We start from the raw sequence: 22,825 nt of genomic DNA, 5'->3' as shown, positions 1-22,825 counted from the left end.
GCTTTCTTCCTCTACCAGCCAACGGTTCTTTCTCCGCGTGCGGGACAATAAACGCCCTATGCGGCGGAGGCGGCTACGGAGGGTGGAACGGTGGAGGTGTTCACTCACGCAGCACGGGGCGCGGCGAATTCACCGAGCGCTCTCCGCGCGCACGTGCCTGATCGCTGGCAGGCGCGTCGGTGGTACGGCTTTATCGCCTGCTTGATCTACGGTTGTGTTGAGCATGTTTTGGCACAGCGGCGCGTCCATTGCGTGTTTCGTTCCCACGGCTTGATTAACTTGTTCGACAGAACCTCCAGGGTAACCCGGACTCGACGGCGTTAAGTGGTCGTACGGCAAATATACGTTAAGGATTAGTTTACAGGGCGGGAAAACAAAATGTAAAGACCACATACAGACATCTCACCGCTAGAAAAACGCTGCCTTCTGCGCACTGCTTGCCACGAATAGGACCCCGTTTTCTAAATTTGTGAATGCCGATTCGGTTGTGTTTTAAGAGGTATGATAAAGGCGAAAACGATAACTGGCTCTGATAAACAGCGCTTATAAAAGTTCCCTAAGCTTTCTCGCAATTATCGCAAATGCTAAACTCACTAGTTTAAATCGGTATAAATGCCAATCATTGAGCTCACATGCTTAATTGTTTCGGTGCCTGCGCTTGTCTAGCGTGGCCGTGTAGCCCAGAGCTACCACAGCAGGATGGCTAGGTGCCGTTGTCTCATCCTTCGAAGACGCTTCTCTTCGTTTTCTTTCTGCCGATGCACGGCCGGACTACAGCGACGGGGTCCGCTGCTGTAGCCCGGCCGTGGCCGACGCTGCGACGTTCGGCACCCCGCCCCCGCGAATTCCAGGTAACGGCTGGCAGAATCTCTGGTTTTGCACTTTGTAGAGGCAGGTGTGTGAGCTCAATTGACGTCACATGGGCTATTCTTATGGTTGTGGTTTAAAGCTTTTCGTTCGAATAACCTTAACGGCGTGGATTGGAGCCAATGGTTTTGAACTCTTTGATATGGTGGAACTTTTTAAAACAATATTAAACAAGATTTTAGGTGGGATAGATCTCCGTTGTACCGTTTCGATGGGTGGGAGATTCCTCATTGTGTGAAAGTGTCTCTGCCATTAATGTATTGCTAATGCCCGAAATAAAACTAGTCTTCTCTAGCTTAAAGCAGTGAGCTGTGGATTGACAATAAGTGTTATGAATGTTACATCACCTGAATCAACGATGGTCATGTATGCAGGAGAGACATCCTGAACAGTTCCTGTGAGCAATTTGTTCTGCCTGTTAAAAAATAGCCACATATAGTAAACAGCGCCAAATCATAAACAACGTTTTTTGTATTTATACGCTTGTGCATATGTATGCATACAAACATAAGTAACCGGCGGATTGATTTAGTAACCTACACAGACTGATTCCTAAATGCCCAGAGGAAACTGCAGCATCTAGAGGAGTGAAATACCGGAAGGACATTGTGATCATGGCTTTTGGGCTCACCAAGGCTGGATATTTGGAAATTTCACCTGTAATAGAATAAAACGATGATATTGTATTTTGAAGAACTCCTAGTAATCGCGCTCGCACGTCCACCGTCGAAGGGTTTTTGCTAGTACATGTAACACGTACAAATGTTTTGAAAGACCTTTCAGGATTTGCGAGTAACCATCATCTTCGCACGAATATAGTTGCAAGTAAATAAGGTATTTTTGCATATTTCTCAGTATCTACATATCTGTCCGTTATATCGGATCCCTTTTTGCTAAAAAATGTTACTCATATACACACGCAGAGACAAATTTAGGGTTTTTCCTTATCGTGCCGCTGAAAGGCGAGAAGAATTCATCCAGTTACCCCCCAGGCAAAGACGGCCTCAAAGGTAATAACCACACCTGGCCAAACTAGTGTTATACGAAGCTTACATTTTTGAGTTGATTCCTATCAGGTGTTCCACACAGCTGATTTAGAGATTTTCGCCCCTGGGCAGGTTAGAAATGCTAGTTTTTTATCAAGAAATCCTTATTTTACCGCAAACCCGTTCATATATCAAGCTTGCTTTTTTTTCTGATGGAGCGAAGGTGTACGCACATGTACTAGCTATTTTACAACGTTTCCTCCCAGACAACCGCTGATGGAGCCAATGATGATTAGTGTCGTTTTACGCGCCTTAAGGATTTTCCAACGACTAGTCAGCGCGTTGGTATTTGAGATTGTTTTTCCTTGATACCCTTACCCTAAAGCGGGTCAAAAATGTTTCATGATTTCGTGTTTCAAACGTGGCAACAGTTAAACGAAACCTTGACATTGCACCTTCATAGCTTAACATAGCCAAAGTGTTATTTCAACGTACAACTCAAAGTGCTTGACGTGGAAACATGAGCTTTCGGCAGCAGGTTCCTAGCACGACCAAAGAACTTATTCAGGCCCGAGTTTTTAGAGCCATACGGTAACGAAAAAAAGGCGCCGAATTTGCTCGCTTCGCTGCAAATGTGACCGAAAGAGGACGGCCGTCAAGCAGACTGTGCAACGTAAGAATTTCTTCTTTTTCCCAGTTCCACCCCTTCACCTTTTTTCCTTCTGTTGTGCAACTGCCATGATGCATAAATAGATGTTTGTTCCATGCCATACGACATTTGCACTATCGCATAGCCATCGTGCCATGGTGTAGTACACCGCGCGTCTCTTAGGTGCAGCTTTTAACCGCGATATTATTCGCTGTCACAGAAACAATCCAACCTGTACTTTCAATAAACGATGGTACCTTCTCGCACCCACGTAGCCCGCAAAACACTAACTTAAAGATTTCCCCAAGGCATGGTAGCAACGCTTTGGAACCACGAATCCAAAAAGTGCACGACACAAATATATTACGAGAAAGCAAACGCAGAGGTATGTACTTTGTGAGCTTGCAATATTTTTATTATTTACCCTGAAGAAATTGGAAAATATAAAAGTGGTGGCCTCCATACAAAAATTACTCCCTCTATAAGGGCTGGGCCGCCGGACGGGTGGTGCCACCACTTGGCGCGCCCCTAGTTAGTGGAATGAGCCGGTGCATTGTTCTACGCAGCCGTCCGTTCTTATTGTCGTATTTGCTTCGGTGCTTTGAATGTTTTTGGTTGTATTTGAAGCGGATATGTGCAGTGAAACGAAGTCTAGACAGATGTGTTGGAATCTTAGATACACTAACGGCTACGTAAAACTATCGAACTCTTTTAAAGTTTGGTAGGGGCTATAGTGGCATTTTTATTTTTTTTATTTTTATTTAGTACATACTTTTTTTAGCGCTTTTTTCCGCGGTCTACGCTTGGCTACACCTGAGCTGAGTATGAATTAAACTGCCATTATTAGTATTAATTTCTTCTTGGATGCACCTACAGCTACGTAAATTTAATGGAAGCTTCTAATGTTGGGCATGGGCTACATTGACACGAGCACGTTTTGCAGCCCTCTGCGCCTGGTTCCATGCTATCCGAGCAGAAATAAAACTATGATTAGTAGTATTAATGTCTACCACTTTAAATCAACTGGTTTTAATGAGAACTGTTTCCACGCCAGTCGCACGGTGGGATACCTCGATACGTGTGTTTTGAAGAGAAAGACACTCACGTACGAGGTCGATTTCCGTGTGGCCGCGGAAACGTCGCGGCACTTTACACTTTCTTTCCCTAACCGTGGGCTTTGTGTTTTCGGTTTTCGTTAGTGAAAGCATGGGATCCTGAGAGCTGAAGCGGAACTCCCCCGTTTGTAGTGCTCATTTCGCAAAGAGCCAAAGTTATTCAACCACGCAACATCCCAACCCCCCTCCTCCCCCCTCCCCATTTTATCACCTGCGCGGAACAAAGGCTGCCAGCGATAGTTACAAATTGTGGCAGTGCTAACTTAAGCCCGCTCTGCGAAATGAGCGCTCTGTGTGTCGTCTTCTGTGTTCCTGTCTTCGTCTTTGCTGCGCTTCGATACGTTAAGCCCGTGTTTTTTATTCCTTAAGTATTCCTGGCCGAGTGCCTAAACAAAATTGTGTAATGTCTTGTAAAGAAACCATAAAACACGTCACTAGTTTCCTCAAGTATAGGTGAGTCGGCCGAGTCACCCAGCACAGACGCATTTCGGACACGCTGGAAGAAGTTTTGATTTGGAGATTTTAAATTTCGATTTCCATCCACCATCGTCGTCTAACGATTACGATGGTTGATCACGAAGCTTTCTAATACGCTGCGATCAAAAGACCAAACAAACTGCGTGGCGGTCAAATTCAAAGCTCAACTAGTCAAACTTTAAATCCCGAAGGCAGGCAAGGAAACCCACACGAGAAAGCTTTGCAATAACGCATCATCGTCGCGATATGGAGGAATGCATGAATTTTCAAGCGTAGGTGGCAGCTTCTAAAATTAGACCGCAGCTTTCAGTTAATAAACTGAGCGCAGGCTTTGGCGCCCTCCTGTCTCTCGTCTTCCTGCACGCAGGTATTTTTTTTAACTGTTAACCAACTAGCAGCAACCATTGCAAGTCTTATAAAGCAATGTTTTTCTACGACAAGACGTAACGTTCTACTATAATGCGGTATTTATTCTGTAAACGATTCCCGGTGGCTGTAGTTAGATAATTAATTACAAATAATTAGTGAAGTACCATAACGAAAATTTTACTGTCCGCTTCTCCACAGTACTGCAAACATTGCACTAGGTTTTCTTCGAGTAACGCCATTGCTCTTTTTACCTCTTGGTACATGATAGCTGGGACACCCTGTATAGCATAATTTATCGACGTCATCTCAGCTTCGTAAGATCCTCACACATTTGGTATGGCATTCTGGGATCTGTTTAGGCGTGCTATTGAGGTTATCGTGCTTTATTGGCCAAACAGGCAGCTTGTGTAACAGCAGTATCAACACAATATGCACACCTTCGTTCTCACCACCATCACAGAGACTTCCTAAACTTCACGAACTCTGCTAGCTCTGCAGGTTGCCAGCGTAGACCAAACGTTGTCGTTGTTGTTCCTTTCTTCCTCGCCTCAATCAAGGTGCGTGTTTTTATTCCCCCCGGTGCCTGGTCTGCGTCGTTATATGGCTAGGGTTTCGTGTATTTTTCGGGCTTGCATACAAAAACACGTGAGGCTCCACGTGTCTTCGAAACGCGGGCCATTTTGAGCCGAGAGGAATTCTAAGTGCGATACATTGAGAAACAAACGTTAAGTTGTGTGTCTCGTCACGTTTCAACAATCCTGTCAATTTGATTGTGACGCCGTACTCATAGACCACACCGGGATGTTCGCGTTGCTCACGGAGAAAGATCGGGCCTTCGTCGTCTTGTTCTTTTATTCATCCTGCGCAACTTACAGGAGTTATGATGTGGGCCGAATGCCTGCCGGAAATGAGCTAGGGCTCTGAGCATTTTTGTTCTGCGTGAGTGAACACCCCTTGCGGCAAAGTTGCGTATTGTAGGCAGAAAATGGCTGTACGTCATTGTATGATCTACCGCCGTCAACAACCACGAGAAACAAAATTTTCCCAGTTTTTCAACCAAATTGTGCCCCCATCAATGTTATTCGCTCAAAAGCTTCGCTTTGTCCTTAGTTCTATAAAGCGGAATGGCTTATCATTTTTCGTTCGCCTATTTTCTGTACCCCAAAACGCGTGTGCTTGGAACACAGGGAATTAAGTTTTTGGCATTAAAATGTGTTGGGGCCCAGCATTTTTCATTATATCCTGCCGGAAACGGAGAAACTGCAATAGCGATGATGCGTGCCTTAGCCACTGCAAATGAGCATTAGTCGCACGCCACCAGTAAGCTGCCAGCGGGGAAAGTGCAAATAAATGGAGACCCCACTTTGAGTTTCCGGTGTGGCAGCGTCCAGGTATGTCGCGTCCTCTCGCTCCTTAGTCGAGTTGAGAAAGATGACGCGGACCTGATTTGGCTGGCTCAAAAACTCTCTTCCGACTCACAAAACCACCCATCGAAGTAGCGTGTGGAAGGTTGAAAGCGACACACGAAAGAAATAACGTTATTTATAGCCAGGGACAGAGAAGAACCGCTGGTGTAGCGGCTATGGTCCCTTTTGCCTCTTGATCAAGGGTTCAATTTCTGTAGATTAAGGATAGAGTGCTACTGAGGGCTACGTATGGTCATCGAGGGAGACATTGGTGGCGCCCCATTTCACAGGGCATAAGGGAGACTGTTCCTTATACTTGTCCTTTTCCTGGATCCCCCCCCCCCCAAATATCAAGCCAACCTTTCCCCACTTCTTCTATGTTGCCCAAAAAAATTATGACAGTTGTCAGTCGTATCTGTCCCCAGTCACCGCGACCACGTACCACTAACAGCACTTTTACTCACCCCAGTCTTCTTGAAACTATTCGCGCAAATGTTGCCTTCCGGCACCGCGTAATCTTGCCGTTGATGTTGTGACATAACGTTTACCATTTGCGGAAGCCAAGGAGGCACTGCTGCTTTTAATTGGTCAGTTCAAGCGTACCTTAAAGGAACTCGCCCTGGCTCCCTCTCATTGAACATTTCCTATTCATCTGTCAACAACGCCTCCCCCTACAGCTGTAATCGTAATCACCGCAAAGCGGACTGCTCTTTTTGCCAAGTCGCAAAAGGGCATTGGTGTCTCAAACGGTTTTGGTTTCAAAAGGTGAAGTCTACCAGGCAGCTTCCAACAGCGTGCAACGTCCTCTGCAGTGAACGGACGCGCCTCAGTGCCGATGACGGCAGTGCTGATCTGGCGCGAACAGTGCTGACCACGAGCCACGAGCACAAAATGTGGAAATCAACCCGGAAATCAGTTTTGGGACCACGACTCGTAAATCTTCCCACTCGTCGCATCTTCTGTCTCCTTTGACAGTGAGAAAAAGCGTGTGAAACAACTAAGTACGAATGACGGCAGCTATGACTAGCAGCCTACGTTTGGAATAAAATAAAAATTTGGCTGACGATTACCATACTCCTTAATGCTGAATTTGAGCACAGCTGCTTAGCTGTTTTGACTGTACAAAAATGTTGAGACGAAGAATTTCAGATAGACATATATGCGTGGTCACAGCCAACTTTTACTTTAGATATCACTCTTTCTTTAATTAAAAAGCACTGTCTTCGCAGGTCATGATTGTCATGAAGGAGGCCTTGTCGCGGAAGAAATGGACGGATCTATGCCTTACTTGGTGCCCAAATGCCTGGTTCTGAAAGACAAGGTCTTTGCAAGTATTTTGCGAGATGATAGTCTTGCGAGGCGTTACGAGGGAGGGGAACGAGATGTCCTCGCACATAGGTCATAGGAAATTCCTTTTTGTCTTGGCATGTACAATGAAGTAGCCCACTACTAAAACCCGTGAAGATCGATGGGTTGTTAAGGCGAGGTGCAGGAAGTGCACTACGTCTTTGGTGGGTGCGGTAGGCGAAAAGTAGCCAGTAACTACCAGAAGTGGTAGTCCCACCTTCCAGTACACAACTCGCCAACTTCATCGGCAATACAGCAGGAATTAGACAAAATATGAAAAAAGGAGCCAACTGCCTCCTACGCATGCTACACCGTCTGGATGCAACGTCAGCCAATTTAAAGCATGTGCCGTTCTTCAAAAGCGGGTGAGAGTGAGGCCTACTGTTAGTGGAAGTGCCTGATCAAAACGCGACGCCGGTCATTTCGTTTGAGGCGCCTTTTTACACTCTGTCGCCACTGAGTGGGACAATTTTGAAGAGAATCGTGCAAGCTGCAATCAGCTTGCTGTGCTTTGCTCCCGGATATATTAGACAATAAACACCCCGGCAGGGTGCTCGCTTACTGAAGCATCTGCATTTAACATTAAAAAGATTGAAATGGAGTTCCCATTTTGCGTTCATTCTTTTGATAACTCACACCAAGAAACCTCTGGAAGCAGAGCACGTGTCCGGAGTGCAACTGGGTTTAACAGGTGAAAAGCTCTTCACACAATCCATCATAGACAGCATAGTAGTTCGCCCTTTCGCCTTGGTAAAACGCGTAGTCGTTTGACCACTTCCGTCCAGAGGTCATACCCTTGTTCAAAATTCCCTCACTAGACCTTTGCTAGTCGCCTAACTTCACAGACTGGAATTGCTTCCAATGTTTTGCCTATTGCGAGTTCAGTGGCCTTCCAAACGTACGTAACCTAACACAAAAATATCCAGAGATCATTTAACAACACCCCCTCGCAATCTCGGCGAAAGTAACCCGATCACGCGGCATGCTGGAAGCCTCTCTTTCCATTCTTTGAAACCCACACTTCCCTTCCCTGGACTGGGTTGTATTTGGCTGAACTCCGGGTTGAGTTCAACAAAATCCCCAGGGCTTTTCTCTTTCCTGCGTTCTCAGTAAATCACCACCACTACCACCCACCACAAAAAAGCAGAGTGTGGATACGCTTCTGCTTGGCTTCGATTAAGAACCAGTAAAGTATTACAAAAACCATTAGTGGCCACACGACAGTAAGGTGACATAACACAACTTGTCACACATCTGTTTAGCAAAAGCAGCGTCTCAGTAAACTCAACCGCACGTGTTGGTCAAACCTGTATTATCAAAGGAGAAAACGCATTATGGCTGAACCTACACAAATCTGCAAAAGATTTTCCAAACGAAACTTTCCTTCCTCGGACAAACGCTTCATTTTATATGAACGTCCGTCAGGAAGCAATCCCGGGTGCCTGTTATCTACTATGATCGGGAGACAATTGCGCTGCAGGCTGATTTCAGATCTCCACGTTATGATGGAATGGAATGGATGACTTTATTATAGGAGGAGGCCAATAGGCCCTGTTGTGGAACACGGGGAAAAGGGGAGGGGAAGATTGTTCATATAAAGTCTCGTAAAAAAATACTCAACAGCTTTAACAGACTGCTCTTATGCCTTTTGTCTTTTTAATTGGTAGATAAAAATCAAAATACCCCACATGTAGACAAGTATTACTAGTAATATGGCGCGTATATTCCTAACAACTGTTGGAACACATATAGCGACTACATCACAAGAAATTGCCGCGTATCGTCTAACTGCGCTGGATTTGCCGTCCAAAGACGATAGCATTCCCTCGGCCTTGCCCGTATATGCCTCTCTTTTTTTCCTTGCCCATCTCTCACGCTCTTCCCTTCCCATCTAGCTCCTCACACGATAAGAAGGGTGGATGTTGGCTAAAGTCAATTCAATTTTGCCGCGTTCCACTCCTCGAGCTCTATCTACTGGAATCTTTTGTTACTGTTACACTTGTTATAATGGCGCCACGAGGGGACTCCCCGAGCGCTTCTGCATTTTTTTATTCAAAACACGGTTTTCAATGCGCATTTTTCTATTTTCTACATGAGAAATCGAACAATCCGATATTTTTATTTAAATTAACACTGCAAATACCGCTTCTGTATTAATACGTTGTTCAAAAAGGCAAATGGTTTTTTTTACAAAGAATTTGCACAAGTACGGCGTATGTTTTTAAATTTTGTTCTTTTGAAAGGTTCTGCTGATATAAACCTGTCGTTCAAGTATTATGTGAACAGTTTGGCCGGAAGCATGAATCCAAGGACAGACCGAGGTATCAAAATTTTCAGGTTTTAATTGCCCTTAAAATACTACCCTGTTTAATTGCAGAGGGGCAGAGTCCTGATCAAGCGATTTAGACTTTAGTCGATGACCCTGTAGCACACAATGTAACTTGCCTTCTTGGAATAAAGGGTTATGGGGATGATTAAAAACGGCAACCGTGCTTTATGCTGTTTACACAATAATTTTTCTTAAGCTTCGACTAAGAAAGTTACTTTATGAACCATTATTACCACCTAAACTTTAGTATACGTCATCAATGCGTAAACGCCGTATTAACAGGCTTATAGGCAGCACCGAAGCGATGCAGAATCGATCCGCTGGTTTCACGTTGTCACACTTTTTTGTATGGGCAGCGTTAGCCTGATGAAAGCTAGTCTTCATTTGCCGAGGGTTTTCACTGCGACATAAAATTTCATAATATTTTTTAAAGACGATAGTCTTTCTTGGGCTACTTAAACGCAGATATTTCACCCATCCCATTCAGCCACCCGGCCAAATTGAAATAGAAACAGCGCAATAGTCTTATATACCCACAGCCTAAGACTTAGCTTTCATACTTGTGCGGTGTTAGTTTTCATACTTGTCAACATTGTTGAACAAGAACAAGCCATTAAACAATTATAAGGCAGGAAATAAATACATGGGTGATATTTGTGGTATTTTTTATTTAAAATTGACGGATGCTTGTTTTTTGCGATAGCCAATTTATTACTGCGACAACTCCAGAAACCCGTCGCCTGCTTGGGCCGGTGCTACCTGGCGGGATTTAAAAAATCAAACGACAACAGGAACGAAAGGTTCCAAGTTCCCCTTGGAATGCTCGGCGACTAGGAAAACGTGGTTCTATAAATGTTGTAGTAGGGAGCCTCGGTTCAGGCGCGTCTCCGCCGTACAGCAGCGCTGGCATCGAGGCAGCCGAGTTGGAGTAGTGAAACTGGGTAAATTTAAGTTGCTTGAGCAAACCTCTAGCCTGTTATCTTGCGAGGAATAGATGGGAGAGGAGCAGCGTGAGAGGTGAGAGGGAAAGAGAAAGGAGGCATTTACTTGCCAGGGGCCCCACTCGACTATCGTCTTCCGTTCATATTTGCTACGAAAGGAGCAGATCCGTGGCCATTTCTGTGTCCCCGGTAGCCCCTCTCTCAACGACATCATCTTGTAGGAGCTAATGGTACTTATTATATCGCAACGACCACCAATTAATACTGTGTGTTCCGGGCACCCCCCACTTTGTATTTTGGATCAATCATTCCGAAGACTGGAGATGAGTGCAACTACCTTCCCGCCTGCAGCTGCTGTCACTGAAGTCAACTTGTATAAACCGCTGTTTGTAACCCCTTCATCTAACTTCACTCATTCAACTACTCTGAAAGTTTCTGTGCCTCATAAATGCGGACGTTGCATCGAAACGCACTGCACGAAAGCCAACTTTCTCTGACGATGATGATTATTGCAGGGAAAGTAAAAAAATGGTTGAAACTCGAAGCTTCATTTGGGCGAAAGCCCATGTCTTCAAAGTTCAGCGTCAAAGTCTAAAATTGAATGAAATCGTTGCTACCAAACGCACTGCAGGGATGTCAACTTACGCAATGCATTTCCCCAAAGGCCAGAACGAAAAAAAAACGCTTCCCGTTGTCGGACTCGAACCAGGCTCCCTCGCCTTATGAAGCCGACGCTTATTCGATTTCTTACAAAAACACTGCGCTAAATTGAAATTACGAAGACGAAGGACGGCGAAACACACGATGCAGACTTACGAAAGCGCTTTCGTAAGTCTGCATCGTGTGTTCCGCCGTCCTTCGTCTTCGTAATTTCAATTTAGCGCAGTGTTTCTGCAAGAAATAATGTACCAACTAGCCCAGAAGGAAGCTCTCATTGGCTTATTCGATTGTGAAATTCCGACACGGTCCAAGCAGCTTGAAAGTTGGACGTTGACTTTGACTCTGATTGCATGGGAGAAAGCTTTGCCTTTCAATAACCTCTTTCTTAAAAAAGGGGCTTTGATTTTTAAATTTTTGTTTGGGTATTTTGTGCGTGTGTAATTGGTGGACGCAAGTGCTTGAATACTGCTGACATTTTCCCTGATTTCATCATTGTAACTGCCCTATTTCTGTTTATTTACACGCAATCTTTCTATATCTTTTAAACAGCCATTTTGCTCATATATTTCTTGCTTGCTGTATTTCTTGTTTACTAAAATCTGTAAACCCGCTCCACTCTCTAATGCTTCGATTCTGAAAGTATATAGAAAATAAAAAGCAGCAGCGGCCTAATAACGGTATAACCCGCACACAAAAAACCGCAGCCCAAAGTAGACGACAAGACAAATCGCACTGTTTTAGCTTTGTAAATACATTTTTCCTGCTTTCTGGAAAAATAAATTCATTGTCCGTTGTTTCTCATGAAGATGAAATGCATACTACCGTTATATGACGTTATACAATTCAATAGTTACGAAAACTGTAGTAGTACTACAACGAAAGTTGTAGTAATAGGAAATAGCCCACCAAACGCGCATTGAGACGTATCTTGGCACGAAACATGTACGCTCGTGCGTAGTGCGCTCTTTAAATTTCTTGTTGCATAAATAAATGTTACCTCGTTAAAAAAAAAGCAAGCAAAATAGCACTGAATAACATCATAATGCTTACACCTTTCCGCCTTCGGTGTAGTTTCTCCAGAACTTTATTCCTGTGCCACCCGCCTCTAAGACGTAGTCAACTTTGCAGGTGATGTTTGCGTCATCGTCAGTTCCGAACAGGGTCCATATGATTTGAGAAGTACTCATAAACTGAAATTTAAAGCTTCATATGAATATTTAACCAATTGGTGTACCAGATTGGTCATAGCAAAACCACAGCCTACGGCCAGTATTTTAAAGTGAGAAAACTCAAGGCAATACCTATTTTTTTTCGGCGCGAAACACTTCGAAAATGTGGTCGCAGAGAACGTTTAAAGGGACAACCACCAGTTCTTTTTTTTCCGCAGAATGTGTTCTCCGACTCATATGAAAACCGACATTTTATATACTAGGAACCTTTGAACATCTGGATAAGTTGGGGGAAATAACTTTATTTTGGCCCTAAACGTTCTTAAATCTACAATGTGGCCCTGTGTACTGTCGAAACGTGACACTACCGTTTATATGCAAACCTCACCATTACATTTTTAGTAAGTGATTCAAAAAAGCATAAAGCAATAGGAACGACCAATTTATTACTTGTTATTTCGGAGAAGCTTTTCAATACCTCTTTTGGTCTATTGTATAAGTAAAAGTGTGTTCCCGCACGTCACAGTGTCTCGGTTGCCAGCATTCATTTTTTCAACCTATTTAAGTGGAGAGAGAGAGAGAGAGAGACAACTTTCGCTGAGCCCATTTCAGGAGACGCTCGCAGGCGTCAGACGGGGTGGAACACTATTCACGAGTCCCATATGAGTCCAATAGCTCCTGGCCCCTAGACGCGAGCTCTTGCTGCGTCGACAGGTCGGGGCTGGACATCAAGATCTCCCATCGCTCGGGTAGGGGGGGGGGGGGGGGGGGAAGGGGAAGGGGGAGGGAAGGTAGGGGATTCTTGAGCTCAGTACACTCCGCCAGTATGTGCGGCAGGGTGCCTTCCGTCTTTTTGCAGAACGGGCAGATGGAGTCGTGTTCTGCCGGGAACATCTTGTTCAATAAAGCTGGGTGCGCCAGTGACCCCGCTTGTGCGCGGCGCACTACTGTTTGTTGCTTGCGGTCGAGTTGCTGGTGCGGCACGGGAAGCCTGCACCTGGCGCTCCTGTACAGCGTGGTAATCTCATGGTAGCTCGTGACTGGGTGCGGTGCCTCCGACTCGTCCTCGGCCCGGTCTGCTAGTTCGCGGGCGTAGTGGTCGGCGAGGGCGTTGCCTTCCACTGTCGAGTGTGCCGGAACCCACACGAGCTCTACGTCTCGTCCCGGTAGGCTGCGCTTTGCGAGAATTGCTAGGGCCGCGTGGGAGACGATCCCCTTGCGGTAGTTGCCGTAAGCCGTCTTGGAATCTGTGACGATCGTATGCACGTCTCCGTGCGTGAGGGGGAGAGCGATGGCCACCTCTTCTGCTTGGCAGGCATCTGCCGTCCGTAGCGACGCGCTGGTCACCAGCTTGTCGATGGTCGTGACGGCGGCCACTGCTTTGCTGCTGTGCCGGGGAAGTGAGGCGTCCACGTAGAGGACCCGGGGGTCTCTATGAAATGAATTTGTCAAGCTCATGTTTTTGCTTGCACTGCGCAGACTGGCTCAAATGAGCACACTTTTCATGGCTTATCCGGGCGATAAGACGGTATTTGTTAAAGCAAAGCTTTCTACCTCTACCAGCCAGCGGTTCCTTCGTGGGGTGCGGGACCAGAACTTCCCAACGCTGCTGGTGAGGGGAAGGCGGCTTTCACTCACGGAGCACAGTGCAGATGGTGCGGCGAAGGGTTACCCAGCGTTCCCCGCACGCTGCTCACACCACTGGCGCGTTGGAGGGACGGATTTGTCGTCTGCTTTAGCGACGGTTGTTTTTGGCCTATTCTGGCGTGCTTCGCGTCCGTTGCACCCTTCCTTCGCACGGCTTGATGAACTTGTTCGACAGCGCGTCCTGGTAACCGGGACCCGACAGAATACAGGTGTCGTACGGCAAAGATACAATAAGGATTGGCTTGCAGGGTGGGAGAACAAAATGTAGAGGCCCTATATAGACGTTTGGCCGAAAGAGAAACGCCACCTTCTGCGCACTGCTTGCCCCGAATGGGACTCCGTTTTCTAAATTGGTGAATACCGATTAGGTTGTGTTTCAAGAGAAACAGCGATTATGAAAGTTCCCTCAACTTTACTCGCAATTCTCGAAATTACAAAACTAACTAGTTTAAATCGGTATAAATGAGGATCACTAAGCTCACATGCCGAATTGTTTCGGTGTCTGCGCTTGTGTCACGCGGTGTTGTAGCCCCGAGCAGGCACATCAGGACGGCTACGTTCCGCTGTCTGACCCTTACAAAGACGCTCCTCTCCGTTTTGTTTCTGCCGACGCACAGGGAGGCGAAGCTAAAGTATGCCGGGCGAGGGCAGCGCTGATGGTACCGCGAAGCGGCGTCGTTTTCGTTTGGACGGAGTGAGGAGAGTCCCGCCGCCCTTTCTACGTGCTAGGTTTAGTGGCTCGTGCGGGCGGCGGACGCACCGTTCGCGTTATGCCTCAGGCGGTGCGGGAGGACGGAAATAGGTCGCGAAGTGCGACAGCGTGCAGCCCGAGCTGCATGTCCACTTACCAGACGCGGAGGCGCGGGCCGGCGGGCGTCTGCTTAAGGCGCGGTCACACTAGCCCCAGCATCGGCCGATTTGGTCGGCCAACACCGTGTGGCCGAGCTATCGGCGGCCATGTCACACCGCGCCGACGCCGACCGTTGGCTAACAGTCTGCGTCGGCGAGAAATCGGCGGGGCGTCGGTGTCTCCGCGATGTCTCCTGACGCGCTTGTCACACCACGACGACCACGCGACGACCCAATCCACCGACTCGCCTCTCCGCCGGAGAGATCTCTTTCTTTCTCTAATCAAACTTGGAGTATCGTGTCGCCGCTGCCGCGACTGAAGCCGTTCTTGCGTACTCCATGGCGTGTGCGCTGCTTGTATGTGTGTACTCCTCAACTTCTTGTTAGATCAAGGAAAAAGAAGAAAAAAAGAGCCGTGTTCGCTGCTGCCGCGGCAGTAATAATACGGATGTTATGGATAAACCCCTGGAGAAAAGACCTCTGTAGCACGTAAAATATGTACATAAATTAGTGCGTACGTCAGCGGAAATTTAACTGCCTCTGAGAGAGAAGGCCTTACATTGCACCATGGCACCGCATTTTCTTGAAACACGGTGCAAGAAAAGGGAAATTAATTATTGTGCCTCCAGTCGCCACTCGCCGTTTAGAATGAAATTGTGCATTACAAAGGTAGTTGCTTCTCAAAATCACGCAGAAAATGATTCACATATTGGATACGCAAACCAAGCCCCTTAAAAATCCTCCGTCGCATGCCCCCGCGCGAGGGACACGAGTAAATGCAGAGCATTGGGGTCGTTTATGTGGCGTAGGGTTGGTGGTGGTGGTGGTGGTACTGCCGTACGGGCCGTACTGCCCCGTCGCCCGCGTCAACCGCCGGATGCTCATGAACGGCAGTCGAGGCGAGATCAGCCGCTCTTCCACCGCGTTGAGCTCGGGCAGGTGCGCAGGACGCGGAGGGTACCTGCAGCCGTAGGCGACGCACATCAAAGGGACGACGCCGCGGACCAACGAGTCCTTGCACGACACGCACACCGCGAACGCCCGGAACCGTTCCAGCGAAGCGGCGTCCGCGTCGTCGATGTCGCTCACCACGGGGATGACGCGCGCCAACGCGACGGTGCCGTTATGGTCCCTAGATTTCTAGGGACCATAGTGCCGTCCAGGCAGCCGCCGCCAGCGTTGTTGTTGCCGGTGCCGTTGTCGCTGCCGCCGTTGACGACGAAGCCGTCGAAGCCACCGTTATCGTTGACGCCGTCGTTGACGCTGGCGTTATCGGCTTATCAACTGCGACCGCCGACGAACGCAAGAGAAGACAGCGCAGGAGTTGACTGGAGTGGAGCCCGCGCCAACCCGCTTTATAGGGGGTGGTTGTATTGCGGTAACGTTTAGTGTTTGGGGGCTTGGTGCTATCACGTGTACACCACGCAGCTATCACGCCGCTAGCACGCCGCTGAGTCGCCAACGCACGCCGCTGACGACGTAGTTTGAATGAGTCAAGGATATAAGGCGCGTTCGTAGCCTTTGATTCTGTGTCGTTTTGTGCCGCCACAATTGTGCTTTCAGGTTCTTTGCTGTCTTCCTGGGAGTCCACGGCGCCGGGACCCTCCGGTGGAGGGGGCGTTGGTTGGATTGTGTCCACGCGCGCCAAAGGGTCCTCCGGCGGTGGCTGCTCCTCCTTTCACTCTCGCTCCTCTCCCGTAGCCTCCCTGACCTCCTCGGGGTTGCTGCATTCCTCTGCTGCGGGGACTTCGGAGACCGGCGGGGGAGATGTAGAGGGGGGCGGGCTGGACCCGTCGGTTGGCGTTGCATTGGAATCTGCTGCTTCTTGATCTACGCTGCTCATCATGGCCGCCATGTCGTCCGCGTCCATGTATTCCTCCAGCTGAGGCCGTGCGGACGCTCGCTGCTTGACTCTGGCGGCGTACGAGACCGTGCAGTGTGCGTGGTCGTGGCCGAAGAAGGGGCACGAACGGCACCACGGCGTCCTGCAGCTCCTACGATAGTGTCCGGTGTGTTAGCATCGAAGGCACAGTGCTGGCCTACCAGCTACCTCTATCAGTATGGGGCACCCCTGCACGGTCGCCTGGTGCGGTATGTCCTCCAGCGACGTGGGGCTGGACGGGATGATGTGATACACCCTGCTCGTGCCGGTCATGTGCGCGAGCCCGGGTTTTCTCCAGCCATCACGCTTAACTCGTTGCATACGGCCGAAGCGCTCCAGCTGCCGCACGATCAGTTCGTCAGGCACCCTTGGTGGAAGCCAATGCACCTTAACCGCGACTTCACGTTGGCTCGGGTTGATGTCCAGGCATCGCCTTCCCTTCACCACAATCTCGTTCCGTGCTGCCAAGGCTTCCATCTCGTTCTCTGCTCTGAAGGTGACCCTCCATACGTGGTTGTACTGAAAGGGGCCGAGAGACACTCGATCGCCCTCAAGTCCGTGATGTTCTTGAGGGCAGATGCGAAGTCTTCGACCCCGTAGGACCGCGCCGACGGATCTCCGTGTAGGAACGACGCGTTCTCGCTGAGCTTTCCGGTGGGGATCGTGGGCAGAAGGGTGCGGTAGGCGGACGGGCCGCCGGACGGTGACGGCGGGTCACGGGAAAACCGGTCCGGCGCGGCTGCGCCGGTCGCCTGTGGGGAGCTCTCGCTGAACATGACCTTCCCCGACGAGGGCTGGGGAGAGCCGAAAGGCACGCGGCACGCGCCGAAAGGCACGCGGCAGGGCTGGAAACAACACCGGCCAGGGAGAAAGCGGGTCAAGGAACCCCGAGGGACCGAGATAAAAGCAGTCGAGGTGAGCGCCTTTCCCACAATGAGCCTCACCCAAACCTTTTTGAAACTAGCCACGCTTAACGTAGTCAGCCTTGTGTCCGCAAAACGGAGACTTTGGCTATTAGAACTTCTGAATCAGGAAAACATTGATGTAGCCTTTCTTCAGGAAACAAAAATCGGAAACCCAGACGATGCAAAAAATTTTGTACGCCTGTTCGGCAATCAGTTCTGGTGCTTTCACACCCTGACCGAGACCCGAGCAGGCGGCGCAGCCATTCTCGTTAGGAAAAATGATTCGGTCTAAATCGTCGACTGCGAATTGGGCAACGATGGCCGTTTCAGCCTAGTGGACGCATTTGTGGGATCGGAACTCACCCGTTTCCTGTGCATGTACGCTCCCAATGACCCACCATCACGAAGTGAGCTCTTCACCGCCACCCGCCCTCTTTTGAATGTCCCATGCCCCGTGATATTCGGCGGTGGCTTTAATTGTGTGACGGAAAAAAGTGACAGAGCGGGTGGGTGCAGCAGCACCGATGCCTCGTCGCGAATTTTAAAGTCAGTAGTTCGTGACTGTGACCTGACCGACGCGGCCTCGGGACGGAAGTGGGCCACCCCACGATACACCAGATGGAGTGGTGCGTCTCAGGCCCGGCTGGACCGGTTTTATGTCTCAGGAGACTTACTTTCACGAATACAAGACTACGCCGTGACACCCGTCCCACTGTCTGACCACGGCTTAGTGACATGTGAAATTAGGTACGATGTAAACCAAAAGCATGGAAAACTAAATCCCCGTTGGATAATGAACGCATCGATCTTGCAAAACCCAGAATTCGTAGAACGCGTACAGGAAGAAATAAAATGCTTGGAATCCCGCACGATAGGGTCTAGCGAGTGGGAATCTTTCAAAACTAAAATCAAAGAAGTTGCAACCACCATAGGCAGGCGAGAGGCCGCGCGTGGTAGAGCTACCCAAAACCGCCTCATGTCAACGCTCCGAGACCTCATCGAGGTGGATGAAGAGAGTCCTGGGGAATTTCGCGAGGACATCCGCGTAACTAAAAAAGAGCTTTTCAATGAACTGGAACATCGCTACTGGGGTGCCTTGGTCCGCAGCAGGGAGCAGAGAGTGGAGCAGGAGGCACAGCCCTCGAAAATGTTCCGCACGCTCGAGAGAGAGAACGCTACCCGGAAAAACATCACCGAGGTGCAACACCAAGGGCAGCTCGCACGGGGACCGCGTCAAGTGGCAAGCGCCTTTGAGGACTTTTACTCCAGCCTGTTTAATTTGCAGATCGGATTGGACCCCGTCCCCGAGAAAGTTCTTAGCGAGCTCCCAAAGGTATCGGAGCATTTGAGAGAAGTAATTAACTCTCCAATAACTGCAGCGGAGGTAGAATGCGTAATTAAACAGCTACCCAGAAACAAGTCCCCAGGTCCAGACGGGATTGTCTCAGAATATTACATGACTTTTCAAAAAGTTTTAGGTCCGGTACTCGCTTCAGTTTTCGAGGACACAATGCACAAAAAGCTACTTCCTCCTTCCATGCGAAATAGCCACCTGAGCCTCCTGCCGAAAACACCCCAATCCGGTCCAATTCCAAGCACATCCGATTTCCGCTCGATTTCCCTTTTGTCGTCAGACTACAAAATCCTGGCTCGGATACTGGCTCATCGACTCGAAACGGCCCTTAGTACGGTGGTGGGCCCACACCAGACTTGCGGTTTCAAAGGGCGAACAATAAATTCCAACCTTCACTGGATGAGGACCGCTTGTGAGGCGGGAGAGCTAGGGTTAGCACCACTGGCTGTGCTACAGCTCGACCTTAGGAAGGCATTCGACAGGGTACAACGGCCTTTCCTGTTCACACTCCTCAGGCACTGCGGAGTAGGAGACACCATGATGGAGTGGATCCAGATATGCTACACTCAAATCACGACGAGCATAATCGTTAATGGGCAAGTAGGAACCCCCATCATGGTACAAAACTCTGTCCGCCAAGGCTGTCCAATGTTTCCACTACTTTTTGCTCTTTACCTGGAGCCGCTGTGTCGCATGGTTGCTGCGTCCACCAAAATCGAAGGACTCGTTATGGGCGGACGGGAACTACGAGTGTTGGCATATGCCGACGACGTTGCCCTTATCTGCACAACAGCTGCCCAAGCCGGAGAAGTACTCCGACTGGCACATCAGTTCTGCGGTTTCTCCGGTGCAGAGCTCAACCTTGAAAAATCCGAGGGAGCCTGGTTGGGGTGCTGGGAAAGAAAGCCGCGCAAGTGCTTCAACATGCGGTGGTCGGACCGCGTTGAAACATATCTAGGGGTAAAGATCGGAGTGGGCCAGGCGGTGGCGCCTCGATGGAAATCACAAGTTGACGCGGCCGAATGGAAGCTTCACCCCTGGAGGAACCGTAACATATCCATTTCCGCAAGGTCCCTCTTGTGCAACATGGTAGCCTACCCCGCAATTCTGTACGCAGCGCGCATTACCACCATCGATGCCGGCTCGATACAGAGGCTACACCGGTCGTGGGCAGTGTTCGTTTGGCGGTCGCAATACGAGCCCATGCGCCGCACCAATCTCTTCTGGAGCGTGGAGGGGGTGGCATTGGACTGATAAACGCAGAACTCAAGTTCGTAGTCCAGCGCTTCCTTTTCTTCCGCGACGAGGTCGACCCGTTTCTTCAAGCGGCCATCCAATGCCTAGGCTCCTTTCACTTGCGGCCGTGGCTTGCCACATCAGCGCCTGTCGATCCCGGCTCTCGCATCACCGGGTTCTACAGGGAGATAGCCAGCGTGGTGGCTTCACTTCAGACGTGTTTTTCTTGGGAACACCTGCTCGCTGTGAAGCCACGAAAGTTATACTGGGACCTAGTTGCTCAGACACTGCCACCACCCCTGTACCGTCAGCCACCGGTCGCTCAGGATGGAGGCGATGTGCTCAAGCGGGTCAGGCAATCCCCCATCCCAGTCGGCACAAAAGATTTTTTCTTCCGTTTCCACGCGGCAGTGTTGCCAGTCATGGCGCGTCAGCAGGGGCGGGGCTTCTTCCTTCCCTGGGGCGCCGGATGCCTCCTGTGTGGCAAACCGGAAACCGCAGAACATGCATTCCTTGACTGGAACACGGCGATGTATTTCTGGCACGAAATACAATCGTGCTTCAGAACATCGTGGAACGTCACTTGGCCGGGCCTCCAGTTCCTGTGCGTGGACACAGAGCACCCCGCTTTCCGTGATTGTGTCCTAGCCATCGGACTTCACTCCCTCTGGAAAGTGAGGGTAGAAGCAGTGGAGTGCGCCCTGCACCCACAACCCGCATGGCGACACTTTCTGCGGGAGGTCCAATGGACGGTTAGCGCATTGGGCACATCTGACTGCGACCTGGAACTGCGAAGGAAGCTCGCCCGAGGCAGCCATGCGCTGAAGCGCTACAAAACAAATGAGGAAAGGCGCAGGCAGGGATACGCCTAAACCATTCATAAAAAAAAGGGGGGGGGGCTGGAGCGTTTAACGGGCCAGCGTATCTACGTTGACCAAGTCCTCCTTTGAGAAACAGGAGAGATAGCGCCAGCCAATAGGACGCACACAATTCCTTCAGCCTTTGTTTTTGTATAGCCTGTGTTGCTGTTCTCATTGTCCTTCTATTTTTGTTTCGTGTCTCTTTGCCCTTTTTTCTTCTCCTGGTTTCACGTTCGTTGTCATCTTACCCCCCCCCCCCCCCCCCCCCCAAAAAAAAAAATGTAACCGACACATCCACTGTCAGAGCGGCTCCTGAACCATGTGTAACACTCGGCATGACGTGTATATTTATGTGTAAATAAAGTTATTGTTTAAAAAAAAAGTCGTTTTGTGGCGCAGTGGGTAGAGCACCATGTACCTTGCGTTCCGCCCGCATGGTCGTGGGATCGAAACCAGGCGCCGGTAACTGTTATTTCTTTTTCTTTTTATAGTGTAAGGGGAGGCTGGCTCCTGCGGACGCCGACACACGGGTGACATCGTGAGTTATAGAAATGCTCTGCATTAAAAAAACCGCTCAAAAGAAACTGACCCCGCCGAGAATTGAACCCGCAACGTTGAGCGCACGGCCGCGACGCGTGAGACCACTGCGCCACCGCACAAATCCTGCCCGTTGCGAAATAGCGTGGTTACTGGATGGAGGTCCACCCTTCCGTGTCATACGTTGGTGTTTACTAGCTGGTTTACAGAATTCCTGGCTGGTAAACTGAAATTTCTCAAACAGCGCTTGCACAGCAATGTTCCCGAAGCCCCCACAAGCTTATCGCCATCAACTCCACTGCTTCGCGAAAGCGCTCGCAAAAATATGTGTGCCCGGCTGCGACGGCGATTTCCCACTGCAGGGTTAGTGTTTGCCGTGCTTTGGTTTTGCGTTTTACGTTAGAAACCTTGGCCGATATTGATCCCTTATTACCCTAATTACTCTACGTAACTCCTCTTCTGCACGAAACTGACCTTTTATTTTCTGCAGGCGAGCCGATCGCACACGCATGTGCAGTTTGCAGCTCCGGGATAGCGGCGTCGCCGAAGAGCACGGCAGAAGCGTCGAAAGCCAAAATACGGATTGCATTAGCGCTAGTGTTGAGTTGTATGGGCTTCATGGACCTTACTGAGTTTATTACACTCCGGAAACTATCAAAATATAGCCGCATTCATTGCGGCACGAATGTTGTCGGGAAGTAGTTTTCGCTTCTCGATCGATTCCCGACGACGCTTCGGGCGACTGGTCGGCCGACCAGTTTTGTTGGCGTCTTCGGTCGGTGAGCCAGTCACACTACGGCAACATTCCATCGGCCGATGTGTTTGTGTCGCCGTTGGCGTAGTATGACAGCGCGGTCGGGCAACTCGGCAGTTGGCCGATGGTTTGGCGACTCGTCGGCGTCGCCGTCGAGTCAGCCTAGTCTAACCGCGCCTTTACAGCGCTGAAAAGCCATTCACCAAACGCAGTCGTTTCTCGATGTCTGAGGTGGTGAAACCAGCCAAGGGTCGCCCACAATATTGTTGTGGGGTCGGCTGCCACAATAGTAGCAACAAGACGAAGGATAAGAATCCACCCGTGAAATTCTGCAGATTCCCTAGAAAAGCGTACCAAAAGGAGAAACGGCAAGCATGGACCACTGAGGTTCGAAGGGCCAAGTAGGTGTCAGATTTTGTTTTGTACTTCTGCACTTTCAGTTTACATTTACCGTCTTTCAAAACGCGAACTAGTGTTCTAAAATTA

The 22,825-nt window shown here is 49.3% G+C and overlaps 1 long non-coding RNA gene across 1 annotated transcript in view; it reads right to left on the bottom strand.

Annotated features, from left to right (window-relative positions):
* Window positions 1-1,213: 1,213 nt before the first annotated feature.
* LOC144164664 (uncharacterized) overlaps window positions 1,214-22,825 on the bottom strand; it is a 62,741-nt gene continuing 41,129 nt past the window's right edge. Inside the window, exons 3-4 of the long non-coding RNA XR_013321218.1 lie at window positions 12,197-12,336; window positions 1,214-1,282 (exon numbers count right to left, since the gene is read on the bottom strand). This is a non-coding gene — a long non-coding RNA (uncharacterized LOC144164664). The remainder of the gene's footprint in view (window positions 1,283-12,196; window positions 12,337-22,825) is intronic.

This window comes from Haemaphysalis longicornis, unplaced genomic scaffold (genome assembly GCF_048455015.1).
Source record: "Haemaphysalis longicornis isolate Haplotype H1 unplaced genomic scaffold, Haemaphysalis longicornis Haplotype H1 scaffold_132, whole genome shotgun sequence".
NCBI classification, from domain to species: domain Eukaryota; kingdom Metazoa; phylum Arthropoda; class Arachnida; order Ixodida; family Ixodidae; genus Haemaphysalis; species Haemaphysalis longicornis.
Note: the sequence above shows the minus strand (reverse complement) of the source record. Positions and strands in the feature narration are given on the sequence as shown.